The sequence below is a fragment of the Mus caroli genome, chromosome 8, assembly GCF_900094665.2.
Source record: "Mus caroli chromosome 8, CAROLI_EIJ_v1.1, whole genome shotgun sequence".
NCBI lineage: Eukaryota > Metazoa > Chordata > Mammalia > Rodentia > Muridae > Mus > Mus caroli.
In genome coordinates, this window is record NC_034577.1 from 115308445 (window position 1) to 115314412 (window position 5968).

Here is a 5968-nt window from a genome sequence, read left to right on the forward strand (position 1 = left end):
AAAGAAAGAAAGAAAGAAAGAAAGAAAGAAAGAAAGAAAGAAAGAAAGGAAGGAAGGAAGAAAGAAAGAAAGAATATAAAATGATAATCATTGCTGTTACACATTCATGTATGTAGACCAGCTTGTTATATCTATGATGTAGAGAGATCTGTATACACCATCACTCTCCTAAAGGCATTCAGGGGCTTTCTTCTGTGTGGTCTTCCTATATTACATGTTTTTACAGAACTGTCTCTGATCTTCAAACCTGCCTCTGCAGTTTAGTTTGAAATTGTTGCTGTCTTTGGTATTTCTTCTATTGACATTTATTTCTTATGCAAGGAATTGACCCCAGGGCCCACATGTCAACTGTCACATGTCTATAATGGGTCACATAAGAAAATCTTCCCCACACAGTCCCTGGGTACAGGATGACTCAGACTGCACTTTGCCACATGGAGGACCGGCTCTGCTGCAGAGTATAGAAACATTTCAGCTTAAATATCCACACAGGGACTGCCTGTTCACAGTGTCTTTCTTCAACAGACTCTTTGAAGACAAAAGCTGCCAAGTAAGTTACCTCTACTCTGTGTTTAAAAGTGTTTCACCAAATATAGATGTTACAAAAAGCATAACCTTTCTCAATTTTACACGATTCCAGTAAAATAACATTGGCTAAATTTGGAGTGCGATACCAAGACTCAGAATATTCCAAGGCCCACTTAGCAGCGCTTCCAGACTAACGCTTGCGCACTGCCCTCGGCTTGTGTGCAGCTCTTTCCATTTTATTTCATGCTTTCTTCACTTCAGTGGAGAGATAAATTTGTTATTTCCTTATTTGCAAGTCTTTCTTTGAACGCATTCAATTCCCTGGAAGTGCTAAAAATTCTAAAAGAAGATGTGTGTGTGAGTGTGTGTATGAGTGTGCATGAGTGTATGTGAGTGTATGTGTGTATGAGTGTGTGTGTGTGTGTGTGTATGTGTATGCATGTGTGTGTGAGTGTATATGTATGTATGAGTGTGTGTGGGTATGTGTGAGACCAGAGAAGACCCCGAGAAGCCGATATAGATGGCAGGACCAAACTCATCCTTGGCAGTCACAGGCATCAGAGGGTTATAAAAGTCTGTGACAATCCCACGACCAACCCAGGAGCATGCTACCAAGGCAGCAAGACCTACCGCCATGAAAACAATGCCTTCAGTCTCCACTAAATGGGCCTTCTTCACTTTGTCATCTCCCACAGAGAGAGCATGTACTTCATGTTCATCATGGTAACAAATATAGCCAGGAAGCCCACCACGAGGGATCCTACCATTAGGGCCCAAGTGTCCTGTAGGCCACCGGCAGAGTGAGTGTGAAGTCATACACTTTGCTGCTCCTCAAGCTGGTACTCTGTGTGACACACTCTGTTCAGAGCCCTTCACCTGGCCTGGGCTGTGATGATGTTGCCCGCATACGAGATCATCTGCCATTGTGGAATGGCAGTGCTCAATTTCAGGCCCACCCAGCCAAGCATGACCATTGAAAATCCCAGCTATTAAAGGCCTAAAATGGCTATTTCTGTCTCAGAAAAGATGAGACGTGCCAGGAGGGCAACCCCACCATAAAACAAAACCTGGGGAGAAACACAAGAAAATTAGATTGGAGATTTAAGTCACCCAGAGACAAAAGAAAATCCACTCCAGTGGAGAGACCTTCTCACAGCAGAGGTGACCGTCTTACAGCAGAGGAATGTGGCATCACTCAAAGGACTGGTTCCATACAAAATCAGCCCTGGGTGGCTCAGAGACTACCCAGGGAAGTGGAGAGGTCATTAGGGTGTGACCCCCCAAAAGTGTGAGGGGCCTGCAGCTCCAGGTTGCAGTGCCCTGTAGATGGAGGTGGGCAATGACTCTGCAGGTGAGCTTTTTTCTTTTTCTTTCTTTCTTAATATATGTGTTAGCATCTCTATGTATATGCCACATCTGTGTAGTTGCCTGAAGAGCCCACAAAGGTCATCATATTCCCCTGGGGCAAGAGTGACAGGTGGTGTGAGTTGCTGTATGTGGGGCCTGGGAACTCTACTCCTGTTCTTGCAGAGAACAGAAACACACACTGAGCAGGACACAGTCCTAGCTGCTAAGCTAGCGACCCCAGAAACATTACATTGTATAGTGGATTCTGATACTTAAATATTACATTGTATAGTCGATTCTGATACTTAAAGTCTTGATGTTGATTATTGCTGTTTGACTGGCAGAAAAACCATAGCTTAAAAAAAATCTAATTACTCAATATGCATGAACCAAAACCAGAGCCAAATGTAGTTTCTGTTGGCTTCTTAGTGGGGATGTTACTTCTAAGTCGATGCTGTATGCCTTGTCAGTTTGGTATGCTTATTCACATCATTACTTCAAAATAAAAAGCTGGGGTGTGGCTTAGTGATAGAGCGCATGCTTAGCATGTGTGTGGGCTTGGTTAGACATTTCAGCGAAAATCAGAAACTGAACAAAACACTCCATTTCTGATGTTACACTTTTTGTTTTGTTTGTTTGTTTTTTCGAGACAGGGTTTCTCTGTGTAGCCTGGCTGTCCTGGAACTCACTTTGTAGACCAGGCTGGCCTCGAACTCAGAAATCCGCCTGCCTCTGCCTCCCAAGTGCTGGGATTAAAGGCGTGCACCACCATGCCCAGCGGTGCTCCCCACTGTTACAGTGGGTCATCCCTCCTCAGTTAACCTAAACTGGAGACCCCTGTACATATACATCCAGTTGTATCTCCTGGGTGATTTTAATTCATGCCAATGATTTAGTAAAAATTAACCATCATAGAGGCTGGAGAATATGATTCACTGGGAATGAGAACTCTCTCTAAAGCATGCAGATGTGAACTCAAATCTCCAACATCAGCGTAAGAAGCGTGGCATGGCTGTATGTGTCTATAAACCCATCCAGCACTGGGAAGCAGAGACAGGCAGATCCTGAGAGCTTGCTAGCCAGCCAGCCTTGCCCAAATGGCAGGCTTCCAACATAGTACAAGACCCTGTCTCAAGGAAATACTGTGGAAAGCAGAACAAAAAGACATACAGTGACCTGCTCTGGCTTCTACACTCTCACATGGATGTAACACTCACACACACACACACACACACACACACACCAATCGCATATCCCAATGACTTAAAACCAATTTTAATAATTGTGATTTACTCTCACAATCATTTGGACTTAGCAGGTATGTGGTAATGTGTCCTTTTATCTATCCCTCTGCCCTCGTGGGCACTTCTACTCTTGGCCTCTGACATGCTCTGGCATGCTGAGCTCTCTGCCAGCTCGGCCTTCTGCACATGAGCCGCTTACTGCAGTTGTTCAGGGCAAGCCCAGCCAGTCTCATGGTGTGGAATACTCAGCTTTATTCCTGTCTCTCTGGGTTTCTGGGAGCTCTTGCTCTCTTGCCTTCTTGCTCCCTCTCTGTCCCCTTCCTCCTTCCCCGCTCTCTTTCCACATGCTCTTGGGGGCCTCTCCCCCTCCCCCTCCTCTCCCCCTTCCCCTCCTCTCCCCCTTCCCCTCCCCCCTCCTCCTCCTCCTTCTTCTTTTTCTTCTTCCTCTCTCTCTCTCTCTCTCTCTCACTCCCTCCTTCCCTCCCTCCCTCTCTCCCTTTCTCTGCCTCTACAACCCTCTTGACTCCCCTCCCCATGCCCTGAATAAACTCTATGCTATACTAAAAAAAAATTGTTTTCTGGGAGATTCATGGGGTTTGATAGCTCATCGTTCATTCATAATTTATTCATTTATCACTCCCCCACATGCAGATGAAAAGGGTACTAGGGAAACTGAGGCAGAGATAGTCCCATGGTTGGGAAACTCCAGGCAGAGTGGGGTAGGGTAGCTCACGCTGAGACTTTCTCCTCTGCCCACCTCATCCTGCTGGCTGCTGCTTCTTGTTCCCTGCAGGGCTCAGCCTCCGTCCATTGACGCCTCTTCTAAGACAACACAGTGTCAACTCCAGATGCTGAGGAGCTGGTGTGGCCACCAGGTATCATCTTGTCTCCCTGTGCCCCTGGTGGTACCACCTCTCCTAACCTGGAGTGTTGATTTCCACAGCCCAGAGAGGGAGACTCCCTTCTCCCTGCAGGGTGCCTTTGCTGGCTGCTTTGTGCACGGTCACTCTTTCTTCATCTACACACACAGCACTGTTCCCAACCTTGCCACTCACAGCGCAGCACCAGACCTGCGATCTTCTTCTACCCAAACTGAGGCTTCTCTGTCTTCCTTGAAGACCTGAAGTGCTGTTTCCCGAGTCTGCTTCGGTTCCGGTGGCCTCTTCCCAGAAGGCTGCTGTTCTGTTGCTATTCCCATGCTAGTCAATATCATCGTGGGAAACATGCAAAATCTTGCAGAGCTAGCCACTAAAAATGTAAATTAAATGCATTTTTAAAATGTGTGTTAGGAATTTTAAGAGAACGAGGAGAAGGAAATGGGGATGGATAGACTAGAGGCAAACCAGACCCAACGCCGACTCTGGTTATCCTACCAGAAGAGGTGCTACAGACAGGGCTGGCAAACAGGGGGAGTGTGTTGTAACTTCATGTTCAGAAAAACTGGGCCCTGTGGCCTCCACATGCATTCTCACCCATGAGAAGGAGCAGGGGGTGATAACGGGTGTGCATTGCCAGGAGCAGGTACAGCCCTACATGTGCACTGACCTGCAGTTCCCTTTGGATAATTCCCAGGGCTACAGAGCAGCCTCAGGCCAGGCCAGGGCCTGCTGTTCTGATGCACTGATTCCCTATGGAACAGCACATAAACAGCTGGACCGGCAGCTGAGAAGACAACAGTAACCTAAACTCAACCCCAAGTGCAAACTCAACCCAAGTCCAAACTCAACCCAAGTCCTGAACTCAAGCGCAAACTCAAGCTCAAGGACATGGGCAAGTTATAGTGGGAGGCCACCCCAGGCTCTGCAGCACCCCAGAATCTGCTGCTTGGTTCCATTTCTTTCTTCATGCTCCGTGACTGAAAGGTATTTTAAAGAACCCCTCTCCCTCCGATGTTATGGAGCATCTTCTTAAAAGTCACTAGTGCTCTGCCCGGCCATTCTCTAACCCTGTATCCCCTGTTAAGAGCAATGTTGAACAGCCAGCGTTTTACACTCCCGTGAAAGAAAACCGAGGCAGAGTTTAAGTGCTACACCCAAGGAGAAACAGCTGATACATGGAGAAGCCTGGGTGTGTTTCAGGTGGGCTCACTTCTCAGCCCTGGCCCCGGAGCCTGTGTGTGTGAGAGGACAGATGTCACCAGACAGACGGTTAATGGACTCCAGGATCTCCAGGAGAGTGTAATAAATGAGCAAATTAAAGCCGCAGTAGAGATGGTGTGGACCACTTTGTACCATAGGATGCTCTGAAAAGCTGAAGAGGGAGCACATGCTTGACAGAGCATGAGCAGAAGATGCCACGGCCCAAGGGTCTCAGAAAGCAAGATAGGGGAGCTTTGGCATAAAATACAAAACGGAGATGAGAAGACACAGAGGGATCCGGACAAAGAGGAGGATCCGCTTTGTACATACAAGAAAGAGATGCGACCAAGGTGTGATGGTTCATCTTCAGGGTCAACCTGGCAGGATGTACTATCACCGTGGAAACACATCTCTGGGTGTGTCTGCGAGGGGACAATGTGAGTGTGTATGTGTGTGTGTGGGTGTGTGTGTGTGCGTGTGTGTGCGCTACCCTATGCTCTAAGAGCCTGAACTGAATAAAAAAGAGAAGGCAGAGCCGGAGAGATGGTTCAGTAGGGAGAAGCATGGATCATGCAAACCTGGTGACTTCAGTTTAATCCCTGGAACCCAAAACAGTAAAGGAGAGAACCAGTTCTGCCGAGTTATGCTCTGACCTCCATACTCGTGCCATGGCCATGTGCCTGTGTACAGGAATATCACACACACTATAGCAACAAGAGAGAGTGTGAGTTGGGCACCAGCACATCACAATCACACACACTAGCAATGAGT

The 5968-nt window shown here is 47.3% G+C and overlaps 1 pseudogene; it reads right to left on the bottom strand.

Annotated features, from left to right (window-relative positions):
• LOC110300923 overlaps window positions 1-5968 on the bottom strand; it is a 49689-nt pseudogene that overhangs the window by 3714 nt on the left and 40007 nt on the right.